Raw genomic sequence first — 27,405 nt, 5'->3', positions numbered from 1 at the left:
AGGACACTTCTATCAAAGATATCTTTTATTAAAACCCAAATCTCCACAGAGCTCTTCCACTTCCAGACAACATGGGAAATTTTTAGCCAGTCCTACTTTATCTATTTCTGTAGACTTTCTTTACCTGCTAATATTTGTTGCTGTGACATTTTAGTTGTGTCATAATATGTTGTGACGTTTTAGTCCTACTTAGTTCAAATTATAATTGAGGCATTTGGGAGACTTGGACTCACCTCCCACCTTTGCCAGAAATTTTGAGTACTCTCAGTTCTTGACCTTGAAACTGGGGGACAGAAACACTTCCCGTGTCATCTTGTGAGATTAGAGCATAATTTCTCAAGGCTTTACTACTCCCATCTCTCATTATGTGTGTGTGTGGTGCCAAATTTAACAGGATCTCTGTCGTTGGTACTTCTATGTGCTATTGTAACCTGAGCATTACTTTTAAATAAGGTAGGACATGGTGTGTTTTCAGTAGAGGGTGAAAGTGAAGACGGCTCTTATCTTTCCTTGAGACTGTTCCACTGATTAATGTTGATGAGCTTTTCACAGTTAGGATTCTCGCAAACTTCTTTCAGAGGTGGTGTAAATTAGGTACAAAAGAGGGCAATGCATTGCCCAGCCCCCTGGTAGGACGCTGGCAAGAAGCGTGGCATCCCAGTTTATTTTGTAGTATTTATTTCACTGCAAAGTAGTTTCATGGCAAGTAGTTTCTTACTGTCAAAGGCACTTTCCATTCACTTCATAAATTACTATGAGCTTTGACAAGTCCTTCAAATTTGGTTTCGCCTTTCCTCGCCCCAATGTGTTACAAAAATGGCTTGATGGATATTTTGAAAGTTGACAGGCCAGTAGATCTTTCTGAACTAAAATACATTCCAGGTTTAGTGGCATCACAGAAGCCAAGAGGGAGGAAAGGGAATAACATGAAATTGTATTCAAGGATGTTTTTTTCTACAGCAACAAACTGTGAGCTTTTGCATATTATCTTTGAAGAGAGGGGAAATCTGGTTTTAAAAACACACTTCTTCCGATAACATCAGTGAAGCTCTGTTGAAAATGTAACTTGTTCTGGCCTTTTTGTATATTTTTGTTTTATGACACTGTTTCATTTTATACATATTTTGTGTATTTAAAGCAGAGAGATTCTAATTCATTGATTTTTAACTGTTATTTCCCTGTTGCCTTGGAATCTTTTCCAGTAGTGTGTGCTCACTAACCCTGACTATTCAGAAATAGTGAGATTAGACTGTATTTTTAATTTTCTAATACCTGTCCTCCTTTTGGTTGTTTTTTTTTTTGTTTGTTTTCTTTTTCAAATGTATAATTTATTTGGTTCATTATTGTACATCAGGAAGATGCCTGAGCTTTTGATTTTTTTCTTTTTTTCATCAAACCAGGGCACATGATCTTCTTACGAATCTGTGCTTTGATGTCATTAAAATTGCATTTTCCCCTTAGAAAAAGATTTTCTTAAAGTTACCATTTATGTTTGACATGAATTTAATACATTAGACATCACTTTTATTAATGTAGGTGGATGCAACGTATAATAAAATGCAGTGAGGTCAATGCCTAGCAAAGAATTTTATGAGAGAAGGCATTTGAAATGTGATTTTTAAAAGTGTCTGTTTACTTATCAGTGTTTCTAATAACAGTTTGGCCCAACTGACAAGCTTGAGTGGACTCCTCAATTTAAACCTTAGTCCTAATATTTTGTGGTCTTCTTTCAGCTTCAGCTACCTTCCTGCTGAAGGTAGTGCTTGAACATGTTCTGATTGTGATAGCCTCCAGAAATGGGGCTTTTAGTAAGATAATGATTCAGGTAAGGGCAAAGGGAAATCCTCAACATTTACCTGGCATTTCACCTGAACAGAATCTGAGTAGGAACATCAAGATGTGCCCCATGATCCGGATTAATAAAGTTAATAATGCCTTAGAGGAAACCAGCATCTATTTTATGGCTATTCACAGTCTAGGATATAAAGGCCTATTGTGTCGAGTATGGAATATTGGTCAAGACACCAGCGTTGTCCCCCATGCTTTGTGAAGAATGTCGTGTGATCTTTAGTATCCATCTGGATGATCAGGAGAAACCCAGATTGGACGAGTGTTTAATTTCTCATTTGAAGGGTGTCATTTCCAGTATCAGCCTCACTTATAATGCTGTACCAGATATGGGTATCTACGTACATTTTACCGTGAGATGTGACATATGTTACTTCTTGACTCACAGGCAAGACATTAAATAGAAGCAATGTGAGCAACGCTAAATTATTTTTACTATAATTTTTAGTCCTACACATAGAGTCTTCTGGAGCTCAGTTTAAAGGGGAGTAAGGAGTTACCAGTGAGCAATATCCAAACTTTGTTTCCAGATTTTCTTTCTTAGGTACTTTTAAAAAATTCCTAATGTGTGGAAATGTGAATATGAAACATTACTTAGGTAAAAGGAGAAACTTTTCCTGAAGTTAGTGTACTAGAGTATCAGCAGATGGAGAACAGAATCCAGTCACTGATACATGCCTGCTGAGAATCCAACCCATTTTGTCCTTTGCTACTCTTTTGCTCTATAAAACTAAATTGAGGCTTTTCTTGTTTTTTCTGTCTTGATTTCATTTGTTACCTTGGCACTGCAGATTATATGACTGTACATCTTTCATAAAGTGCCTTGAGATGTCTCAGCCTGATAAGGTGCTAATTAAATGGGAGATGTTGTCAAAGTGGGAGAGGAAGTAAGAGTTCAGGGCTACCGAGCTTATACACTAGTTTAGTTGATGACTTTAGTGAAACTAAACAGTAAAGCTTCAGACACTTATGAAATCACAAAACTTATGCTAACTCATATTAGATAGCTCTCAAAACTTTATTAATTCAGTTTGGATGCATACTCAAATGCCAGGGATGGATCTTAGGTAAGATCTCTTGAGTCTCTAAGAGTGTGTCAAAAAAAATAGTAGTTCCAAGGTCTTGGGGATATAGCTAGTTCTTCCTGCCTTCAGCACAGTGACAAATTTCACCAAAACTGTCCTCAACTCTTCTCTTTTGTAGCTGCATTGCATGTTTTATACTGTTGTTATGACTCTTCATCGTAAAAAGAGTTTTGTGATTGGCTGTTATTGAGATCCAGCTGAAATTCTAAAGTCCAAGGAAGGTATTCATTCAATAAATTCATTTATTCATATCTCTAATCTCCTAACAGTTCCTTGAATCATATTTCACATTTGGCCTGTACATCTCACTTTACATAACAATTTAAGGTCACTTAGAATGCATCACTAGATGTCATGCTCCTCAAATTGAAATTGCAATCAAAAAAGTATTATTTGTTCTGAAAGCTCTAAGGAGGAGACACAGCCACTTATATTTACCTAGTGCTTTGTAAACAAAGCTTTACCCTTGGGATAGTCAACATAATGTCTTTAGATCAAGATGAAGATCACAACTTACTAGGTAGTGAGAGGATCAAGTAAGCACCCTAAACTCTGAAGGCTTTATGTGAAGGCCTTACGTGATTTTTTTTGAATTAGTGAGTTTGTTAAAATTGGGTGTATAGCTTAATGCAAAAGTAGGTGGAGTAAGAAGACTAACTTTGTAAATTGCTTGAGGGACATGACTTTATCTTTCACTGAGGTGAAAAAAGAAAGAAAGAAAATGGTAAACAGATTACTTCAGATCTTTGTTTTGAATTTGCTTTGAATTCTGGAGGGATTTTGTCAGTTGCTCAATTAGTTTTTGCCATGCTACATACAAAAAAATCCAACATTTTAGTATTTGGTTCTATATCTCAGTAGTATTGGGAGCACTGATTCTGTAACAACCCCAAATTTGGCTGAATTAGCTCTGTTACATAAACAAGACTGGAAAAGGCGAGGCAGCCCATGTCTGTGCTTAGATCTGAAGCTGGAACTAGGAGACATGGAGAGACAGTCAGGAGTCAGAGACATGAACCAGAACAGAACTGAAGGGTCAGGATAGGGGCCTGAACAATCACAGATCTCTCAACCTCTCCTGGAATGAAAGATGCTTCAGAAAGACTGCTTTCTCCAGTCTATCTTGCTTCTCTCCCTTGGTTATGCATCGCAGAGGTGGTAGTAGCTGTGGCCTCAATGGCTGGACAAAGGTGACTTCACTTGCTGTGGTCTCTTAGCTGGAAAGAGTGGTTTGACCATTTGTAAATATATCTTCAGTGATGTTGGCTGAGAAAGGCCTCTTCCCTTTATATGTACCATCTAAGAGCTAAGGAGTTTTATTCTGGCATGTTAGAAAGATCAATATGTAAGTGATAGGTTGAAATGACACAGTCACAGCATGTCATGTCGAAATCCAAGAACAAAAATCAAATGGAAATTTGGGAGTTCACTTTGAATCTGCCACTGTTATCGGAGTTCGGGTCTTGCTTTAGTGTTTTCCCTGCTCCCTACAGGACCTGCACCTTTCCATCATCTTGTCTTCTTAGTGATGGATATTGTGTTTGCAAAAAGAAAAAAAACCAAACACATTATAGTGAGAGAAGGAGGCTCAGTATAGTTTTTTCCTCAGCACTGTTTTCAGGACCTGAAATCTCGTAGATACAGGGGCCCAGAGCTGTTACATGAGGACGGGATCGATTCAGTCAATCAGAAGGAAAACCTACTGTCAGACTCTCAGACCTTTAACCTGCTCCTCAGAATTATTAGAACTCCCAAACCTCTTTGCAGGCCTTTTCTATTAGACAGATATTCCCATGTTTTGATTTTTTTGCTCCAGAAGTAATTTTTTTTATAATTACCTTCATTGAACTGCACTTACCATCTGTGAAGTGAGAGGCACTTAAATGATTTATTAGCCTGAGTTCCTAAAATGTGCTGAACAGCATGGGATTGATCTGGCTAGTGACAAATACAGGATACATGACAATGGATAGGTGGCCAGTGTTTGATGGAGCATCGTGCTGCTCTGGTGGGGGCTTGCTCTGCGGGAGTATGTTGGCTCTCTTCCAGTTGTACAGTAGATCAATAAAAGGCGGGTGTGCCTTGGCTCAGAAATACAAAGAAATATCTTGAAGCACAGTTCTCCTCTTGAAAAAATCGTGGCGGACTGTACCTCTTGTTTCTGAAATAACTCCCCATAAAAGGAGTTTATGGCAGCAAAGAAAACCTTTCTAGAATCCAAAAGTTGATTCAGATTCTTTCTCGTCTGTGCACTGATTGAAATCCTGACGGCTGATTTTGGTCCTCACTTCGTTTCTTCTCTTGCAAGCAGTATCCATGACATGTAAGATGCTTTCCATGGTCTTTCCTCAACCCTGTGCAACATGGTTAATGTTCAAGCGGGGTTCAGCAGAGGTAGCACAGTATGGAGCAGAAAGCTGAGCTGTGTAGATCTAGCTATGAACATAATTAGAAGGCAGTGAAAGGCTGTAGGTATAAGCACTACTTAATGAGGGGAATATGGTTCCTAGCTAAGCAGGAGATGGGAAGGAGGAGTATTTGCCTTTCATGCAAGCAAAATCCTATTTCTGGTAATAGGCAGGGGCTCCTGACTTACATCTCCAGCTGCATTCTCATCTGAGCAGAGGCTGTGAGATCTTGCTACTCACAGAGCAGCGTTTTGCTTCCCCATGTAGCAGACAGTCACAACTTCTGCTGACCTCAGAACTCAGCAGGAGCTGAGATGAAGCAGCTCCAGCCCTTCACAGTGATGAGATGCCACCAAGCAGCTGAGCTCGCAGATGCAAGTGACTGCAGGTGAGCCAGAGCCTGCTCCGTGCAGATTGCCTGGAGGATCTTCACAGGAACATTGGCAAGGAAGAGGAGCTTGCAAAGCTAACTTCAGTGGTACGCTCCTGCTGGGGGTTAAGCATCTGCCTTGCCCCTTCTCTCAGCACAAACTGAGAGAGTAAAAAAATCCAGTACAGACACTGTGTTCATCTTTCTCTTCACCCCCCAGTTTAATGTATGCAGAGAAACACAGGACTGAGCTTAGAAAGAATAACAAAAGGGATGTGCATGTGTTGGTTTAGTCCAAGCCATGGAATAGCTTGGACCAACGCTGTGATTTAACAAGCTGGGTTCCAGATCTGGCTGTATGTTGCAATAGTAAATAGAAACTGTGCTGTGGCTGGCAGCTGGCAGTGAAGATGATGTGCGGGGCTCTCTGAGGACAGTTTGCAGTAGAAGATAACTCAGTGGCTGAAATGATGCAAGTTGACAGGGATCAGCTACAAACCCACCCCATGGCTTTGCTGTGCCCCCAGCACTCCCCTGCAGCCTTGGGCAATACGGACCAGATGCATGGTGTCCTGCCTGGCAGGGGAGGCACTGGCATAGAGTGGGCACAGAGCAAAATCAGGCAGCAAATGAGCCAAGCAGGAACTGAGAGGGAAAGGAGGTGTGAGGAGATGTTGGAGGGCTGCAAGGAGAGGATGGGGTTGGTAGGGAGTTCTCCCTGTGTCTTGGGCTCAGCTTTACATTTGCAAGATGGTTAATGGCCTGGAGGTGAGTGGGAGGAAAGCCCCACCGCGGGGAAGTTATGCAGTATGTAGGGTCTGATCTGAGCTCCCAAAATTTCTGGGATTCAGCTGTCATTCAAAGCTGCACAAACTAGCATAGCTGTTACTATGTTTGTACTCTGTACTTACATGACCTTGAGCTGAGTTTTGGAATCTGAACATTCATGTCTACCTAGATACAGGGTGTTCCTCTGTCTTCTAGTTGTGATTGTTCTTAGCGGCCCAGTTGCACCACTTCTACTTGAATCAATATCTACTCCACCTGCCAGACCACAGATGTTGATGAACTTGTTCCTCCACTTTTTCCATAGTTGTCTCTCCTAAAATAAAGGTTCTCTTGTCTCGCACTACCTGCGCTGTAGCTGTTTCTCCTCTCTCTATTCTTTTTCTACCTCATGCTCAGTTTCCAAGGCATACGCAATGAGGCATCAGTGAAATCAAATCAGACCTACAACCTGAACTAGCCTGAACTTGGAGTTAGTTCAAACTCAGCGCCATGTTTATGAGGGGTGGGGGAGGTCGGACTTGGTTACCTTCAGGAAGCACAAAAAGAGTACTGGGAAAAGAAAACCTCAGGTAATGTTCCTCTTTACTGACTGATTCACCCATATGCCCTAAAGAGCGGCACGTGGCCAAATGGAGTTGGTGAGAAGCAGAGACAGATGGCAACATGTGATCTGGAAGGAACACAGGGTTTTACACCCAGTCAGAGATGCAAAACCAGAGCCCTGAATACTCTCGATTCTTTTGGTGTAGTTGACATTGTCTGATTCATTATCCAAACATCAAGATTTAGGCTGGCCCCTATTCCAAGGCTTAATTTGGGTTTCCTCTTTATTTTGAATCTGGCCTTCTTCCATAAAATGCTATTCCTCCTGACCTCCAAATGAGTGAGTAGGTCCATTCCTGGTGGACAAACGTCCCAGAGAAGCCAAGTGGTGAAGAGGACAGATCTTTGCAGGTGGCAGCCCAGGGCATAGGACAGCAACATTATCCTGCATTGAAAACTTTGAAGGGTCTTGCAGCCAATACTCAGATCTTGTCCCTTCCATTTCATAGATCCTCCCCTGGCTCCTTCTGGGCCTGCAGCCTGGGCCGCAGAAGCCGATGTACCAGCGTAGATGTGTTTGCTGGAGAAATTGTTATGGAGCAATGGTTTCCTGAGTGACACAATACATCCCCATTCCTGGAAGAGTGATGGGCACACTGCTTGCTGCAGCTGGGCCCTTCCTTCTGCTGAGATGTGTCAGCACCGAACTCAGCTGAGAAGAGCAGGAGGCTTAACAAACCCTGTCCCTGTGGGTGCCCGAGCTCGGCAGGGGTGACTTGGCAGGCTGGAGCCGGGGCTCCGTGCTGGTGGAAGGCTGAGCGGTGAGGCAGGATAGCTGCCAGCTTTGTTCAGAGTTCACTCGTGGTGCTTGCTGTCCTTGGATTCAGAGAGCTTGGGAGTTCAAGGGAGAAAAAAAAAAATAAAGAAGTGAGAAAGGGCTAGAGAAAGAGCAAAATATTTTTAAAGCTCTGCAACATCAACCCATGAGCAGTGAATCTGCAGGGTACAATCCAGTTTAAACTGGCTTTGGGAAACTGAGGATAGCTCACTTATGCTTAATAATTAAAGGAATGATACGCTTTCCTACTTGCTGCACTAAACATGAGTGAGGTTTTATCTCTGCACTGCTAACAGTGCCAGTGACATGTTCATAATGCTCTAACACGTTTCTCTGCACACACAGCAGAGAAGAGGGCTTGTGGCAATGGGCCAGAATCACTTAGCTCATTTTACCAGGGGCACACCAGAGACCAGGGGACCCCATCAAGGAGCCGCTTTTTCCAGTCTGTAACACCTCATGTTGTGACATTCCTCGCACTGTTGTCCCCCCGCGTTACCTCTGACGACACAAAAAATGATTGTTGTCTTTAGATATAAAAATCAGTTTAACTCAAGCCAGGGTCAAACTGCTGTCTGTGTATTCAGATATATGTTTCAACTTAGTTTTGTCACCCTGTGAGTTGGAAAATTGCAGCTCTGGGTGAGGTCAAATCAGGGTTATAAACTTTCTTTGTGAGCAATTGAGTATGAAACAAAATCTGATTTGCTCAGATACAGGTAATGTTGGGTGTTTTTTTCTCCTCTTTAAAGTGCAACCCTGCTTCTCCATGTTGGTTTTAAATAATTCAGTTTTGCGAAGCAGGAGGGCTTGAGAAATTTCAGAAATAATGCATGCAAAAGGCTGGCTTTTATACTCCTGATGTCTATGGGATTCTGCAGCATCCTGGCGTGATGTGTGGGTGTGTGTGTACATGTGCTTTTTTTGTACTCGCATGCATACTCACACACCCGCTTTCTCCGTATGAATTGATTATGTTACCCAAATACCTCCTAGGGCTCTCTCTCTCTCTTTCTGTGGCTTTGGTACAATTTGTTCTTGAAATTACTCTAGGAATTGTACAATCCTGTGTTAAACACCCCCACAATGATACAGATACAGACTGAAAGCTGATAGGCATTAAAATGAAGTGGTGTTTAAGTAATTGCTTTTCTGCTCTCAGGATATTTTCTCCTGATAATTCATTTCTCAGGAGTGATGTAGGTCCTGTCTTGGGCGAGGAGGAAGAACTAGATGACCCAATGTGAATCTGTAATTTTAAACACAGAAAAAACTGAGGTGTCCCAACAGAGGCCAGGTTATCACTCCTCAGTTCCGTGCCTCTGAGACACAGGCCGGTCTCTGCTCATGGTGCAGGTGCCGTGGCTGGTTATCATAGCGGTTAACGCAGAGTTGGCAACATCTCATCCCAGAGGAACCGAACAGGGATAGCATGGTCCCAAATGATGGGACTGCTGGACAGAAGGGGATGCAGAAACCAAGGAAACAAAGTGGAGAAGCTACTCAAAAGATAACAGTTTTTCTCGTCAGCATGAGGAGAGGTGTAAAGACAAGCCTGTGCAGAGGTGTGAACTTGTAGACTCTCAGTTCCCTATGCCAGTCACCGTTTCAAGTATTGCTTCCTCATCTCCTGGGGCAGGACACCTGCTGAGTGATTGAACCTTACAATAATGTATTGCCCACCTTGGTATGTTAACTTCTTACCTAGCGTACTATTTCCGTTTTATGGAATTGATGTCTTCCCAAAACTGTCAGAGTCTCTTCTCCAGCTCAAAATACTATTGCATTTAGCCTTCATGCTCGTGCTAGCATAGAAAGCGTGTTGTATTCAGCAGTGATAAACTGTGCATGCTGAACATGACCCAAATGGTAGTTAAAGGTGGCAGCATCTCCCAAGGGAGGTACTGAGTGCACCCAGGCACAAACTCTGTTTTTGTGCCTTAACGCTGCTGCCAGAACACTGCTGATGCATCTAGCATGGAATAAATATTAGCCATTGGGCATTTCTCCCAGAATGTCTTCTCTTGTACATAGCGGAAATCACCCCATATTTATCTGATTTGTGCATAAATGGAGTGGGTGGTACGTGAGGAGAATCTCACAGGTTGTCTTCTGTCCTCCAAGTTTCTGAAATATGCATTTAGTTGATGTCCTCACCTAATGAAGATATTCCAGTTTTCTCACTCACTACATTTCTGGCATTTTGTATCATTGTTTTGGTTCTCATAGTACTTTACCCAAATGGCACCTACTCTGTTTTCTGTCCTTCTGTCTGACTTGTTCTATTCCCTGCTGTGTCCTCTATATGAGGATACATGATTTCCATGGCTTTGTCCTTAAAGAAGCATCAGCCAAAGCTGTTTGTGCCTCTGCACTTGTTTGCTTTCCTCTGCTCTCCAGTTTAAAAGCCTGCTCACAACCTTCCTGATTTTCAGTGCCCTTAAGACTGTTGTGAGATGAGTCAGAGACATCTGTCCCTCTGGCATGGGCCCCCTCCCTTCCAGAAGTGTCCCCAGTTCCTGACGAATGTGCTCTTTCAACCATCTCAGCCACGTATTAAACCTTGGTTTTTCTGCCTCTCTTTCCAGTCCTGTGTGGGGTTACTGTGAGTGTTTTCAGAGAATATTCATTGTCTGCAGTTTCCTTCCCCAGAGCCTAAATTTTGCTTCCAGAATCTCTTTCCTGCCCTTCTGTATATAATCTGTGCCAAAATGGACTAGGCTTTTCCCCAATACCTCCTGAAAGCCAATTCAGCCTCCCGTGAGATTTGCTGCCTCAGTCTTGGCAGTCGAGTCACCAGGTAATCCTCCCTGGGGTCACAGCCCCACCTGCCTATTTGTTGATGGTAGGAATCAGCTTCAAGCCTGAATTATGGTTTTACAGAGGTGCCTTACTATTGGCAGGAGACTGACGTCTGAGTATGCGAAGAGGCCAGGTTTCAGATGTGTGCTTTTGCTTGGTGTTCCCTATTGTGCTGGCTCTTGTGTCTCCCCATCAAGTCCTGGCCAATAGTGCACAGACATGGGCCCTTGCTCAATATTCTGCATTTTAGTCTCAAGTCTGGGTAGCCCAATGCCCAAGTCCCTTTCTTGAGTGCTGGCCTGACTGATTTGGAACCAGAATCAAGATTTGGAAAGACTTCTTTATTGCTTTTGGCAGAAGGCTTTGGGTTTAACAGGCCATCCACTGTATATTCTGACTTCTAGATGTCTGACAGCACTCCTGGAGCAGTAGCTTTTACTAGGCTGCTCTCCAAGTAGAAACCTCCAGCAGAGGGGCACTAGGATCTCAGGGACACACTCCACCTTGCATACTCTTGGCATGTGTCACAACTTCACATCATCAGCTCTGCGTGGTTGATGCCTGACATCTCCTGTGCAGCATGATTTGCAGCTGAGCTGTGAACTGAGCATGTGGACGTATCCAAGGCAGCTCATGCATTCGGGTAGTCATTGGTTTGCTACATGATTCATTTGTCCAGCATGTGTGCTGTAGGTTGGGTGTAGTACATGGGCTCTACCTGTTTTAGAATTTCTGACAATATCCCATTGGGATGTATAGACTGTTAGTTTTTATAATGAGCTGATCTGTAGTCAGACATATCTAAATCAGAAGATCCTCTTAATCTAGACTCCAATGTGGAATTTATGATCTTCTCTAGTTTGCAGTCACTTCAAGGCCTGCAAGATCCTCTATTTTCTGTGACAAATCTATGTCCGTGTGCAATTGCCGATTTTTACATTTTTTCTTCCTTCTTTAGCTGTATTCTGTTCCCTTCCGCCAAGCAGCAGACTATGTACGAAGTACCTAGTGCAGTCCTACCAGCTATGAAGACTCATTTGAATTCAGCCCACCCCATTGTCCTGCTGAGTGTTCTATCAATGTGCCAACTTCGCTGGATTAACCCAGGAGCAAGGGAAACTGCAAGTCAGTCAATCCTTGGGCTACAACAGGTTTATTTTATTTAATGAAGTTTGAGTCGTTTTATGGCAGAACTGGGCTGCAATTCCAGCTGAGCCCTTTTGAGCCTGCACATTCTTCTTTGCTGCACACCTCTGGGGTGTGCAGCCAAAAATGTAAATTAATGAAGACAAAGAGAAGAGGTGTTCCTGACATGGTTATTCTTCTTTCTTGTTAGGGCACTGACGCTCCGGCAATACTGGGAGAAGTTGCAATATTATCACTTCACTCATCACAACAACGTTAGTCTTTTTCTTGGGGAGATCTGTGGCAAGTAGCTGTCGACGACCTTAACATTTTCTAGAATTTCTGTCTCTCAACAAAATCACCCTTTCCTGCAGTACTTTGGCATGCAGTATTGTAAATTATCTCATGAGATTTTTTTTCTCCTACACACATCTAAAAAATCAAAGGTATTTTGCTGGAAAAATAAGTGAAGAAACAATGGGTCAAAATTGGAGAGGTGCACAACTGGCATATGCTTGTGATGACTATGGCCCAAGCACATTTCTCTTTTAACGTTGCCATCCTTCTCTGTCTCATGTAATCATAAATAAGTTAAGTGCTCTGCAATCTGTGGAATGTGTTTTTTCACATGACCACCATCTGGGCTGCTATTTCTCTGGCCTTTTGTACTTCTCTTTGTTGTTTGGGTTACTGATAATTGTCTGTCTGGTGGTGTTTGATTTTAGCTTTCTCCCTTGATTCCTCAACAAGTTACACCTAGAAACTTTCCCTAATTTTATCTTCGAGGTTTACGCTTCTCTTAGCCCTAACAAATGTATCTGAATTCTACAGTTTATTCCTGTCAATACACTGTGTTTCGCTTTTAACAAGTGAGTGTCCACAGGAGGAGATACTAGTCAGGAATCACTCTGGATTATCACTCCGTGGAAGCTCCCATTTAGGGCCCATTGCCCTTTGGAAATGGATGCCTATTGTTTGCACTGTTATTCCAGAATCCATGTCTTGTCGGGGAGCCTTCAGGCATCCTTTAATTTTTCTCCCTCCTATTTGAACTCAGTGTCCTGTGTTGAACAAGCCTTAATTTCAGCCTTCATCAAACCTGCTTTCTCTTTCAGCTGAGATTTCTTCCTGATGCAATGGTACCTGAGGTATGCTGGAGATAGATAGGTCTGTCAGACTGGTTGTGTGTTAAGTGCTCGCCGAAGTTGATGGAAACCACTTCAATGATGCCAAGGACTATTGGGCCAGTCCCTGAGAACACTGAACCAAACAATAACAATTGTTTGGTAACAGTAACAATACAAATGTATTCCAGGCTGCCACTTCCTTAACCCTTCTTTTATTGTATTCCTCATCCCTGCATGTTATCAGGTTTTTGTTTTTTTTTTTCCCCCTGAGCAATGGGTTCTTTTTCTGGCTTTTATGATTCTGAGATGAGAACAGGTAATTTTGAACACAGAGTCACTCTCTCATGCCTAATCTACAACTTTTCTTCCCCCCAGCTGAGGACAGTGAGTTCTGAAGCTTCCTGCAGGCCTTGGTTTGGTGTGTGTCAGCGTGATGTGCTGCTCCACTTGGCTTGCTCTGCTCATGGGTAATTTGATAAGTGATAATCATGGCCTGCAAGGAATGCCAACCCTGTCATTCATGCCATTCCAGTTCATGTCTTCATTTCGTCTGGAAAAGCCACTGTGTCAGACACTAGTGGACTTTCTAGCCTTCCCTGCTTAAAATAGGCACTTGTCTCTTCAACTCTTTTGTGTAGGTGGAAGACATCGTATGAGGTTTTTAAATTAAATGTTTTGGTTTATTTTATTTATTAAATCTTAGGCAATGTTATCTTCGTTCTATGATCTGGCGGAAGAGATGTGTATCACAGCCTGTTGTTGGTCTGTGGAGGGTGGAAGCCTGCCCATGAATTAAAGTAGACTGTCAGAACTCAGAGTGGTCTGAGATGTGCTTATAGATGAGGGTAAAAGAGAGAGAGAAAAGGAAGTAGCTAAAAGCACAGAGGAATCAGAAATGCCAAAGAAGCATCTGTAAACCCTGACTTCATTCCAGCAGTGAAAATCTGCTTATCTCAGTCCTCCATCCATGTCAAAATACTTGCATTAATTTTCATTACAAGGAAAACTGAAGTTGTAAGATTACATGATCACAGTAATAGCCAGTGTGGCAACATCCCGACCACTGCTCTCCAGCTCTTTCCTCTTCTCCTGTGAGCTTTTTGTACCTCTGTACTCCCATCCTTACACTAATTCTTCCCATTCCCATTTGCCTTTCGCCTTTCGTCTACCATATATGCCCCCATAGTCCCTCTCATCTCTAGTAACTTTTCTTGTCCTTTAATTTTAATTTTCACAAAGGAGAGGGACCCACCAGCACTGAAGTGTGCCAGGCAGGCTAGCAGCAGTTCAGCTAACACAGCTCTGCCATGGCACCTCACTTACAGCTTGTTCAACTTTTGCTAGTCCAGGCTGTTGCTTTTAGGGAAGGCAAGTGAACATCGTGAGACTGGAGAGGTGAAGTGTTACTGCACGTCACTAAAAGGTAACACATGGAGATCTTGTGCTAGACTTGCACTCCTGGAGTACACGGGGCTTCTAGCTCTTCAGGTACCTGAACTGACAGTGGTCTGAAGTGGACTTTAAAAACCATTTTCTGGTCAACTCAGTAAGACTTGACTGAACTTTGCTTATGTTATGTTATGTTATACTTATGACCCTACTGAAAAGATCTGGAGGGTTTGTCTGCAGTGTAGTTTTGACTATTCTCCAAGGATGTCCAATATGCATGGTTACTGGGGGCAGTGATGGATAAGCAGGAAGACTCAAAACTATTTCTTTCTCTTCTAATCAGAACTGGAGCCCCCAGCCCAAAGGAAGCCGTGGGGAAAAAGAAAATCTCTTGCTGCAGGAATGATTGTCAGAGGGTGCCTGACAAATGATGTTCACTTCCAGCATTTGTTACTGCGCAGTGATTCAACGACCTTCACGTCTTTGGCAGGGTTGCTTTGATTTGAGTGTGCTCGGAGCTCATCCAGACTCAAATGGAAAACCAGGCTTAAGAGGTGCCATGTGTCTGTCCCGTCCTGGCAGTGTGCTAGAGCTCCCGGGTTTCCACATTGGAGTTGGAAAGATGTAGAAGTAAGTAGCCTTTGGAGGATGGCACTGGTTTAGTATCCTGTTGAACAGCAGGTGTATTTAGTTGCTTACAGACATGTGGGCTCTGTAGAAAATAGATTCAAACCTATGTTTGCTCAGTTCTCCCTCTTTTACCTTTCCACACTAACATTCATCAGGGTTTTAAAAATTCATTCAAACTTCCGTGTGCCAATTAGTAAGAGCAGCAGACTGCTTTCACAAGTGGGGAAGCAGAAGACATAGGAAGGACCAAGATCAACTGCATCAGGCTTTTGGGTACTTCTCTCTTGCTATGGTACAAAGTGCAGCACAGCTGGAAAAGCCACTAGGAGGTATGTCATCATCCGGCTTAAACAAACAGGGCTCCAGTAACATCAGTGGGAAGATACCAGTTTAGCCCAGCTGGGAAGCTGGTTATAGGCCTTGGACTCTGTGCATAATCTCAGAGGCTTTCTGCACAGCACGAGAGATTTTCTTTTCAAACTATTTGCAGGAATGCAAAACGCAAATACGCTCAGAGACATGTTGCACTAGAGCAGGAGAGAGGCTGGCGCTCTGCTTCCAGAGGTTTGATAGTGCTCCCTGGGCCCTTGTCGAAGAAATAAATAAAAAAGGGCGAAAGCCCCGGCTGTGGTGAGGGCTGGTGCCCGCAGTGGGGGCTGGTGCCACGGTGAAGGCTGGTGCCCTGGGTGAGGGCTGGTGCCCTGGGTGAGGGCTGGTGCCGTGGCGAGGGCTGGTGCCCGCAGTGGGGGCTGGTGCCCACGGTGGGGCTGGTGCCCATGGTGAAGGCTGGTGCCTGCGGTGAAGGCTGGTGCCCGCGGTGGGGGCTGATGCCCGTGGTGAAGTTTGGTGCCCTGGGTGAGGGCTGGAGGCCTGGGTGAGGGCTGGCGCCCTGGGTGAAGGCTGGTGCCTGCAGTGAAGGCTGGTGCCTGCGGGGGGGTCTGGTGCCCTGGGTGAAGTTTGGTGCCCTGGGTGAAGGCTGGTGCCCACGGTGGGGGCTGGTGCCTGTGGTGAAGGCTGGCACCCTGGGTGAAGTCTGGTGCCCCGGGTGAAGGCTGGTGCCTGCGGGGGGGTCTGGTGCCCTGGGTGAGGGCTGGTGCCCACGGTGGGGGCCGGCGCCCTGGGTGAAGTTTGGTGCCCCGGGTGAGGGCTGGTGCCCACGGTGGGGGCTGGTGCCCGCGGGGGGGTCTGGTGCCCTGGGTGAGGGCCGGCGCCCCGGGTGAAGGCGGGCGCCCCGGGTGAGGGCGGGCGCCCCGGGTGAGGGCTGGCGCCCCGGGTGAAGGCTGGCGCCCCGGGTGAGGGCCGGCGCCCCGGGTGAGGGCCGGCGCCCCGAGTGAAGGCTGGCGCCCCGGGTGAGGGCGGGCGCCCCGGGTGAGGGCCGGCGCCCCGGGTGAGGGCTGGCGCCCCGAGTGAAGGCTGGCGCCCCGGGTGAGGGCTGGTGCCCGCGCCGCGGCAGCGAGCGCTGGGCGGGCCGGCGGGGATGGCCGCTGCTGTTAACACTAGAGGTCACTCTGTGACCAAGGATGGGGACTGGCGTTCGGGGGCCTTGGGAAGGTCAGCGGCTGCTAATCCGTATAAATTGCTGAACTACAAGCAAAATTTGTACCTAATTATGAACCGCTTTGATGCGGCATTGCTTCTATCCTAACTTCAGAGTGCCAATTTCCTACAGGGAAAAAAAAACCCCACCGTTAAGTGGCGTGTTCATGAGAGCACCCAGAACAAGGCTGGTGTTTTAGGCACAGACTGGGGACATCTTTGGAAGTGCTGGTGTGGGCAGCGTTCCCCACGGCGTCTTTCTGAGTTGGATCTACCTGCCTCCCTCCTCTCCTCGGCACAACTGTCAGCTGTCTTATCAGCATGGTCAGGAATTCATTTAGCTGATGCTGCCTAGCAAGCCTAGGGGTAAAGATGGATTTAACACAGTCGCTAGACATCTGCGTGCTAAACTCACTGGCTGTGGAACCTATATCGAGAGGATTTAATTTTATTCCCCAGTAATCCCTTTTCTCTCAAACAGGTCAGACTAGAGAGGCTGCTGCTACTGCTGCAGCTTTCAGCCTCACTGGTGGTGGTGTTATTGGGTTCAGGGCTGGTCAGTCATGCAAGACATCTGTCTCATCTCGGTGAAAAGTTTTCCTTTTAATATTATTTTATTGAACTCGTTTACTCTGGCCACTCAAAAAAGAAGGTATCTCTGCTTTTCAGTTCCCTGAAATACCTCTGTAGAAGTTATTCTGAGTGAAAGATTTCAATGATTTCTTCTCCTGCCCCTGAAGAGACAGATAATTTTGGGTCAGCTGAACCTACTTGGAAGTTGGTTGCATAGTTAGCAATTAAGTCTGGTTGAAAAACAAAGGATAAGAAAAATAGTTTAAAAAAATAATTTTAACATTTTCCATTGCAAAATATGCCTCATTTTGACCAATAAATAAAGCATGTTCTCACCCTTCCCCCAGTCTCCCAAAGAATCAAAGGTGGAACACCTGATATGAGACTGAACAAAACATTTTAGCTGACCTAAAGCATTTTTGCTAAGTTTATTTTTTCACTTTGGTCATAAAAGGTAAAGCCAGTTATTTGCACAGCTTTATTTGTAAGCCTCCTCTTAGCTCCTGTGGAGGCCAGGTGTCTGCTGGCAGGGGAGGGAATATGCCCCACATCCCTTTTTCTCCATGGAACATGCCATTAATGACCCGATTTTGCTGGAGATTTCTAATGCTCTCACAAGGGTTTTGTGGCATGAGGAGGCTTTGCACTTCCCCCATTAGGGCAGGTACCTGGTTGTGGCTGGATTCCATGGTAGTGCAAACATCTCGCAAATCTAGTCAGAAATAATTGGGATAACAGGGACTCCTTAGTCTTCGTTCACTCGAGGGTCACAGGACATCAGATTTGACTTTGCTATTGAAGTCAGCTAATGTACTGGAAATGCCTTCATTTTCTCCCTCTGGAGGCACAGGTTCAAATCTGCCATAAATTACAAGTGACACAGGTTCAGTAGTCTTAATTAAATCCCACGAGGTTATTTTTGTGTGTCAACACTCCCCTTCTCCTCCCTTCTGCACCCTTTGGAGCAGCCGAAGGGCAAGGAGGACTCCAGCACTGTAGGTGGAAGTTCTCAGTGCAGCGCTCAAGTGCTCGAGTTAGCTCAGGGCTGGGGATATGCCCAGACTCTTATGTGGCCTGGCATCAATCTTCCATTGAACTTGTAATGTAGTGTATATTCTTCGTACATTTAAAGCATTCAATTCTGCGCAAGATCGTTATTCCGTGTAGGGAGATAACTGGCTATAGAGGATTTCTGTTATCTACAGCATCTCTCCAGCCTGGAATTCATTGATTTCCGATCTACTCTCTAAAGGTGCAGAATAGGGGTGATCAATGCTACAGTGCTGATGTGAATAAAGCGTGCCCCCCTAATCTGCATTATCAATGGCCCACTTCCTGATATCCTGAGCTGACCTGGTCATGACTGTCTCTTACACAGATAAATACGCTGGCTGTTGCTAACATGTCTTGAAAGCCTTTAAAATAGGAACGAATCAGATTCAGTGTAGCTTTTCCAGGGAGTGGCTAGGCTGATTCAAACCTCTTTTAAGCTAATGCTTTTGTGAAGGCACTATATGTTGCTAGCATTTCTCTTAGCTTGGATTTAAATTAAAAGCTTTAAATGGTCTCCTGATTTTCCTAGCAGCGTGTTTAAAAAACAACAAAAAAAAAAGGAAGCTAGGACCCCCCCCGACCCCCAAAACATGCCACTTAGAGAAGAACTGTTTAGAAAGCAGGTTTTTATTTAATAAACAGTGATCAATTGAATTGATTAACCATGAACACATTACAGCAGAGTTTGTTGTTGCTGCTGCTGATAATTGCAGTTCATGTGCATGAGAATATTAAATGGCTGTTTGCAGGATCATTTTCATGCTCTTTTCATTTAACAGAATGGAGAAAACAACAACTGTTGACAGTGATTTTGGTTAGGACTCAAGCGCTGCAGACTGTGCCCTCAGGATGCCTGTGCAATAACTCTATCAATTGTGGCCATTTACTCTGCACTTCCAGACATTTCTGCAAACCTTGCAGCTGTTTTTTTACTAATTCACTTGGTAATTAGATCTTATCATGCTGGCTCCATGGCTTTACATAAACTGTAAGCATTTGGAGCTGCCATGTAAGACATTTTAGAGTCGTCTGTGCTGGTTTGCGCTGCTCTGCAAAGACTGAGGTGTTCTCAAAAAGCAGTAGAAATAGGGAAGCAGTTGTAACAAATGAGTTCCTGCTGATTTAAGAAGGTTTCCACAGAGGAAAGGAGTTCCTTCACTTAAATTAACGACTGGAAGCCAAGCAGCATTGATGGGTTTCATCCTGCTGGATGCCTAGCACAAACTGGGACCTCTGCTTCTACCCTCTCTTTCACCCTCCAATACACATCTTTGTTTTCAGTAGGAGTTGAGGGCTTCAGTAAAAGTATTTTACCATTTTAGATGTCTCATTGATGTTAAGGAGAGGAATAGCATGATCCTGTGAGCTCAGGGTCAAGAGCTGGTATCAGTCATGCCCAAACAACATGAATGGAAAGACAGTGAGCCCTTTTGTGGCAGCAAGTCACCTTGGAATGGCTTTAGGCAGTGGTATGTGTAGTATGATTTGGGAACTGTGGATCTAGGTGCCGCTACTGGTGGAATGACCTTACTGACACAGAGCTATTGATCTCAAAGGAGGAAGTGCTCTGCCAGTGACTGCTCAGCTGGGCCCTGTTCAAACATCATAGCATCTGATAATCTTCCTATACCAAAAGGAAAAGATAAGTCATTCCTGTGCAAGCTAACAATCTGCAGTGAAACAGTTTTGTTCCATGGCTAAAGACATTGGGGCCTCTAAGATCTTTTCCAGTTTGATCTCTCCAGTGTGGTGAGATTGTAGAACAAGTTTCTCTATGATACATCTACTGGCTGGTGGGTCCAGCCACACCGAACCTCAGGGCAATGAAGATGGGGAAGAAATACTTCAGTAACTAGATGCAAGCCATCTCAGAGCCTGATGCGGTGTTCACCATGTAAAGAAATTCTGCTTGCCAGTCCTGGGCTAACATGGCTAAACAGTGGTAAACCTCATGGCGGTGGCTGGGGCTTACTGACATAGCCATCTCCTAGCAGTGGTCCCGCAGTATTCAGCTCCTGGTGCAGTGTAGAACAGTCGCAGGTCAGAAGAGTGTCACACGTGCCCCTGATGACTGACAGCTAGCTATGAACTCAAAAGCTTTTTATTTTCAGACCACATCTTTGGTTCTGCCACTTCTGTGCTGTGCCAGGGAGAGGCAGAATATGGTTTAGTTTCAGAGTTACTGTTTGCTGTCTGTAGATCACTTCGGTCACAATACGGTTTTCTGTTTTGTCCTCTGCATGCTTTGCACTTCCCCCTGGGAGTACAAGCTAGGCTGTGTGTGCTGCAGAAAAGTGTCTTTGCTCTTGTGAATTGAGAGATGTACCTTGTAACGTCGATGAAAGTCCCATAAATGGAAACATTGCAAGGTTTGCAGCTCTAGAGTTCCACCTGGTTACGGATGAAACTCAATTCACAGGACCCCGAAGAGAGTTTGAATGTAACAGATGTCAGAGTGATGTATAACTCCTAAGCTTTTTTGTGTTTAAACAAATCATTACAAAATTTTGCAAGAAAATCTCATGAAGGATGCAAAAATATTATGGGAAGAGGCAGCTTTTCCAGATGGGCTTTGGTGCTTGTATCTGTCAGGTGATACTGGCAGATGTCACCGTAAAGATACTTTCGCCACTTGTAAAGGTAGTAGTAGTAATGCAATAGCTGTGAAGGTCTAAAGAGGTATGTGAGGCAACATCTATAGGGAGAAGGGATGCATTTTATTAGATAACTGATACAGTTGGGAAAAAACAGATAAACTTTTGAGTACAGGAGCCCTACTTTCTGGAAGTTTTCTGGAGTTCTGGAAAGTCACAGCTCAAGGCATATACAGGTCTTTTGGAATTCACCTTTGATAGCACAGTGAGACTTTCAAAAGGGTGTCGTAGTTTGGGGCATTTTTTTGAAGCAGAACTCCTATACCCTGTGCTTAAATTGGTGCTTAAATTGGTACTCCAGTGGAGCCGATCTCTGAAGACTGACTAAGATCTGTCTGGGGCACGGTGGGAGAATGCCTTCGGGACCCTTAGGGCTGATCCCTTCAGAGGAACTTTTGCCCTGCTCCCTGCTTGCCATGAAGGATACTAATAAAAATGGCAGAGGTGGTTCCATTAGAAGCATTAGAAAAGTCTGCATGGGTGATCTTTTCTCCTCCAGTACTTCAAAAAAGTTGCTATAACGTTTTATGCAGTATCGTCACCTCAGTGAAATCATGGCTATATCTTAGTTTGTACTGGTGCCAAAAATGATATTATGGGCCCTTGGGTGAATTCAGTGAATTTATGCTGTAAAGCGTAATAATTCCAGAAACAGACAAATTTGGACCAAGTGAATATGTTCTGCATATATTTGTGTTACAGACCCTGGCGTTTGCCAGCAGCCAATCCAATAATGCATGTCTTATAAGCTCCAGTGTGCCCAGTATATATGCATTTTTTATCACATGGAGACCTTCAGGCCCAGTGCAATAGAAATTCAAATGCTTTTGCCACCTTAGATAAATGCAGTAACTGGAAAAATGAGTGTATATATAGATAGATCTAGGTATATCAAGTATTTGAAATTTCTTTCAGTAATAAACCCTTGGGAGAAGTTTAGCTTCAGTGTCAAGCTTTGATCCAAATATATACCAACTTTAGAAAAATTTAGTTTGAAATCTTTAAATTAGCTCTACCATACCTCACAGATAGATCCTCCAACCCACTAATGGCTGATGTGCTCATAAATTTCAGCGATGGTGGTGAAACAGGCGCCGCAGGTAGATGGATCTTAGGACAACTGAACGGTGACAGCAGCATATGCCATTGGGATTTTAATAATAGCAGCGATAATAGCAACAATAATATCTTTTTTTTTTTTTTAATTAAAATAAGTGGGTTCAAACATCTGGGGTATATCTGTTCTGCAGAATACAGAGATAGCTATCCTGGCTGTGGGCAAATGAGGTTGAAAGCTGGATGCAGTATGGTCAGACCTGCATGACAAATTAATTACCCCAGGAAGCAAATGCTTTAATTTGGAGGTAACGCTGTGCTAATACAGGACGAAGGCTGCTCTCTGTGCTATGCAGATATCTCGGGTCATCTGAAGTGACCTGGGACATGTGTATGTGGCAGGACACGTTCCTGTGGATCTGGCTCGCGGGTCCGAGCCTGGCACTTTAATCAGGCAGGCACACATCTCCCCTCCGCTGCGCAGTACAGGCTGCGGTGGGGAGGGTGCTCTTTTTCCCATTATATGGGAGCATGTAGAGAGAGAATTTACTCCTTAGGTTCTGAAAGCTCTGTGTGAACTTCAATATGACGGTGCCAATTTTAATCAAAGAAATGTACTGTGGATGTCACCTGCATTTTTATCGAGTTCTCTTTGACAGAAATAGAATTCAGAGTTCTGCTAGAGATAGAAAGGGCAGAAAAACCCACTCCTAGACTCATTTTGCTTGCTGTTATTCTGCTACCGTAATTACCTCTAAACATAATTATGGGCAAGACAAATGACATTTTTAGCTTTGGTCTTTAAAGACAAGAGTTAATTTCAGGCTTTGACCGGAACTATGTTAATTAGCCTCTACTCACTCTCTTTGTATGGAAGTACATCACCCAAGACTTAGCATAGGTTGCCTTTCCTGTATCTTTGAGTAATGAAAGGACACGGCATGGCAACCAAATCAAGGGCTGCTGCATTAACAAGGCCACTTTTCTGCCCATTTATCATCTATTAAAGGTGCACTAGTTTGTAAAGTAACACCACCTTCAGCAGGGCCGCCAAGAATGGCTCCTCATTTATTTTCTGCATGGTTTAAGTTGGAGTTAGACCCACCTTGTAGCTCAGAGGTGACAGCCAGTAAGAAAAAGTACACTAATTGAGACATCTCAAGGGAGAAATAGAAGAAAACTGAAAAGGTAATTAGAATGAGAGGGTTTCAAGCTGGGTAAGTAAAATCGAATGGAGGTGCATATTAGGGGCTGTTACAGATGGGAAAGAAAGTACTTGGAGAATAAAAAAAGAAAAATGAATATTAGAGAACAGAGCACCCTTTTCACACTTGAAGAATAGAGGAGAGAGATAAAAAATAATGTAACAGTGGTGATACAGGCTGGGAAAAAAAAGCTCCAGAAAAATGAAGGACATATTTAAATGTCAGAGAGAAAGAATGGGGAAAAATAATAGAGCAGATCAATTACTGGAGCTGTAGCCAAGGAAGGAGAAACTGTCAAATGAATATTTCTGGAGCTGTGGAAAAGTCTCCTTCCTTTGTGGGGGATGTAGAGCGTGTTTGGTCTGTGGAGGAGGGGTTTCTTTTGGGGGCTAACTCAATATTTGAATTTGCTGCAGTGTCAGTAGCTCAAATGGAGCGCTGGTGTGAATGCCTGCCTGGGCAGAATCGTATTAATTAGATGTCATTTGGCAGAGCTTATAGCTGCTACCAGACCTTTTTCTAGTGGTTGAAGTTTTAGCCCCTCAACGGTATTGCCTGTGTGTCTCTTTTGCTTTAATGTCAACAGTTAGGGACACGTTACGGTTCAATCCCAATTTTTCCCATTTTAAACCTTCCCTTACCTGCTAGAAAAGAATCACCTGGGTTACACCCAGGTCATTTCCACCTCACACACAGGGAAGCTGACGTTGCACTACATTCCTTCAGGCAGATGTACACCCAAACCAAAGCAGACAGTCACATGAAGAGAAACACACTTTTCTGGTTACGAGTGGAAGATGGCCATTGCTTTCCATTGTGGTCACAGCTGATTAGGCAGGTTTTCCCCTTTTGGCCCTTCTGGAGGCAGGAGGCTGGAAGCGAAGATCATCTTCATTGGTAGGTAGAGGAGATGGAGCATGGCTTCCTCTGGCTGCAAGGCAGGAGGTGGGACCCCAGAGCCAGGGACATCACGGGTAAGTTACTAACTCTAGAACACCCATGGTCTTAATAGCCAGTGGGCTGGAAGGACCAAAGTATATCTCTGTATTGCAAGGAAGCACTGCACAGAGGTATCTGAGCTAACTCTAAACAAGAAAGTGGTGCTTGCACCCTCAAGTAAATGATTCAAGGGAAATCAATAGGAGTTATACATCTGGCTGTCTTCGTGGGACTGGACCAGCAGTCTTTGTTCTCATTAGAACTTGTTTGTACAACAGCCAATACATTTAATGCTGGTTTTAGTTACTCAGTTGTATCCTTGAAATTAATATTCACTTACTGTGGAAATGGAATTTTCTGATCCAAGTACAGTATTTGTGGTTTTAATTGTTAGTCTCACTAGAGCATTTTTCCTATGCATTGTCCGTTAGATTTTGCTCTTATAAGCTTCACTGATAAAATAATCAGAAAAGGGTTTGTTGTTTCATAGAAATTGTACTGGCTTCTGCTGAAAATTTTGAAAACTTTGAAGCTGTTAATAACACACTGGCATTTTTCAGCCACTGAAAATTTTTGAACACTTGATCAAAACCTATTTTCATGTTTCCATTTTAATTTTTTTGTATTTAAGAAAATTTGCCTAGACACTGGAAACTAAAAATTTTAATTACATTTCAGAGCCTGATTCTGTTCTTCCTGAGAAATAACTAAAAGCAGCTGAAAAATTGCTAAAACTGAAAGAGAAGAAAAAACACACCAAAACTTTAAAAAAGTAAAAACCTCCAAACATTTCAAAGAGAAAATGTATCGGCAATTTAAACAAAACAGAAAACCAGTCCATGAAGGTAGACATATCTTGGCTATTTCCCGTTATTATAAAAGCCATTTTATGGCAGGGAGTGTTCATGAACAGTCAGGATTGCAGCGTTTGGTACTAGATGCTGTCCAACGAAAGAAAGAAGATGTACATCTTCACCTCAAGTTAATTACCTTAGTTATGGAAATGCTCTAACCATATAATTCCAGGATAACAAATGAATGTGTACTTTTCTTTTGCAAGACGTAGTCAGCCTTCTGCATAAGGAAACAGTGGCAAGTTCAGTGGAAAATGACAGTGCTCTTAGTACCAGAGTTTCAAAGATCACAAACTCACTCTAAGGACTTGAAAAACAAAGAAAACCCTGTGACAGAGAATATTCTTCTTCATTCATCATTTGAAACCCTGCCTCTAAAAGTGCTAAGAACAAATTATTTTCAATATGAGTTAGCCCCAGGGGATTTGATAAAAGGGGCTTTTCTTTTCCAGCTGGCTAAAGAAATGTGGTCTGCAGAAGACCTTAGTGGCTTGGATGGCAGTTCTGGGACTCCCCCAGACTTAGCAAATTTTTCTGATCCAAGGAACCAAAAAACAAAGATGTGTCACAGGCCTGACTGAATATGGGAGCTGGGTCGACAGAGCTCATTCATCAGCTCTGTAAGCCTGGAAATCTCCTGAGGAAAGGTGGAAAACAAATTAATATCCCATCTCCAAGCTCCTGTAGGTTCTCCAGTACTGAACTGTTCCAAGTAAGGAAAGCAACTTTCATAGTTGGGAGACATTTGTCTCGCTTCCACTCCAGATAGAGTTACACAGATGGTTTTCTCGAAAAGAGAGCTAGTGAGGAGTTACAGTCTTTCTTTCTTATGCAGATCCTATTTTACCAGTGCTAAGTGAGCATTTACCAGAGCCTTCTTCTGAAGTTGATATTGAAGATTTGGGATTTACAAAGTTGCCTTTCCTTCCTTGGAAGGAAACGCAGACCTCTTTTGTCACCTCCCTTAAAAAATGCCCTGTTCTATTCCTTGTGGACATTTCCTCCTGACACCAGCTGGTGATCCGCTTGCAAGCAAGAAGACTGATAGCTTTGAGGAAAGGCAGCAACCAGCACGCCCATGAGTGGATGGTTTTCAAATGGAGGAGTCCTGAATGTAGAAACTGTTTTCCTTCATGTCAACAATTTTGTTATTTGCTTGTTTATGCTGCTCTAGGGTGGTCCCTTAGACTATGTGGCCAGTCAGTGCATGGAATTCATTTGAATATATTTTCATTTCCTTTAGTATTGCTCTATGCACTTAAATGACTAATACCGCTGTAGGTGGCCATAGGTATACATAGACATATTCAAATTAGCTGTGTTATCGATAATAATCAATTCATGTGATTCCGTCTTCAATAATCATTGCATGGTTACACTCACAAAAAATCTGAATTGGAGCGACGTGTGTCAGAATAGACCCAAAGTATTTCAAGGTTCACTTATGGTCCAATTTATATTTAATAATCAGGGAGTTGCTAAATGAACTTCACTGTTCTTAGCGTAGACATCTGCCTGGCAGGGACTGCAACCCTGTCACCAGACTGTCCCTGTTAACATTCACTTTGCGTGGAAGCTGTGAGCCGCATTCTTCGAAAGTGCCTCATTTTTCCAGATGCTTCTTGTTATCTGTGTTTCTGGTAAGAAATTTCATCAATTATTTCCTAACAGCTGAGTTCTGCTTTCTATTTGGGTTTTATTTCTTACGTACGATTGTGTATGGTATGTGTATAAAATGTGTATATATGTTTATGTATTTATTTTCTCCATGCCGTGATATTATTGTCTCTGCCAGTGTCCAGATCTAGGCAGACAAATGAGATGAACAAATGGAAACCAGTGTCATTAAATATCCCCAAAAGCTTCACCCAAATGTTCTAAACAGGTGGAGAGAACAGATAACACATGCCCTCCCTGACTTCACTGCTGGGGGGGATACATGCAATAGGAGTTTGATGCCCTTCAGTAGATAATCTTACGATTTCTCATCACCTGTCTGTTTTCTGAAATTCTGCTTGCCCCTTTTAAAAGTTTAGCTTAAACATCATCATTAATTGGGCTTTACAGTCCAATAATAATTACTAATAGTGGGCACAACTGCCTGTCAGCCTGTTTATTCCTAGATACCTGGCTGCCTTAGCTTTTCTGTCTCTCTCTTTTTTTTTTTTCTTTAAAGCAGTGGGAAAAACACCTGAATAATTCAGCAAGAACCTTTTACATTATGAAAAATATAATCAGCTGGCAAGGGTGAGATATCTTATTTCTACAGGACGCTAACTCAAGTATTACAAGTGACTGCAAGATTAATGCCAAAACGCAGTAGGTGTGGATACACATTTTCCTCATTGTTCAAGGCAGTCTCACCCTGCACGGAGGGCTGAGAGAAGACCGTATATTCCTCACCATGCCTACCTAATGCCATTTAATAATTTAAATCCATTAATCGGTTAAGATGAAGACTTAGTGTTGCTTGACTCACCACCACCAAGTAGAGGGTTTTTCCGGGCTAAATAAAAGATCTTAAAATTTTGTCTTCTTGCAAGGGAACTGAGAGTACCACAGCTTTCTTCGTAAAAGGCTT

This window comes from Gymnogyps californianus, chromosome 11 (genome assembly GCF_018139145.2).
Source record: "Gymnogyps californianus isolate 813 chromosome 11, ASM1813914v2, whole genome shotgun sequence".
Taxonomy (NCBI): domain Eukaryota; kingdom Metazoa; phylum Chordata; class Aves; order Accipitriformes; family Cathartidae; genus Gymnogyps; species Gymnogyps californianus.
Note: the sequence above shows the minus strand (reverse complement) of the source record.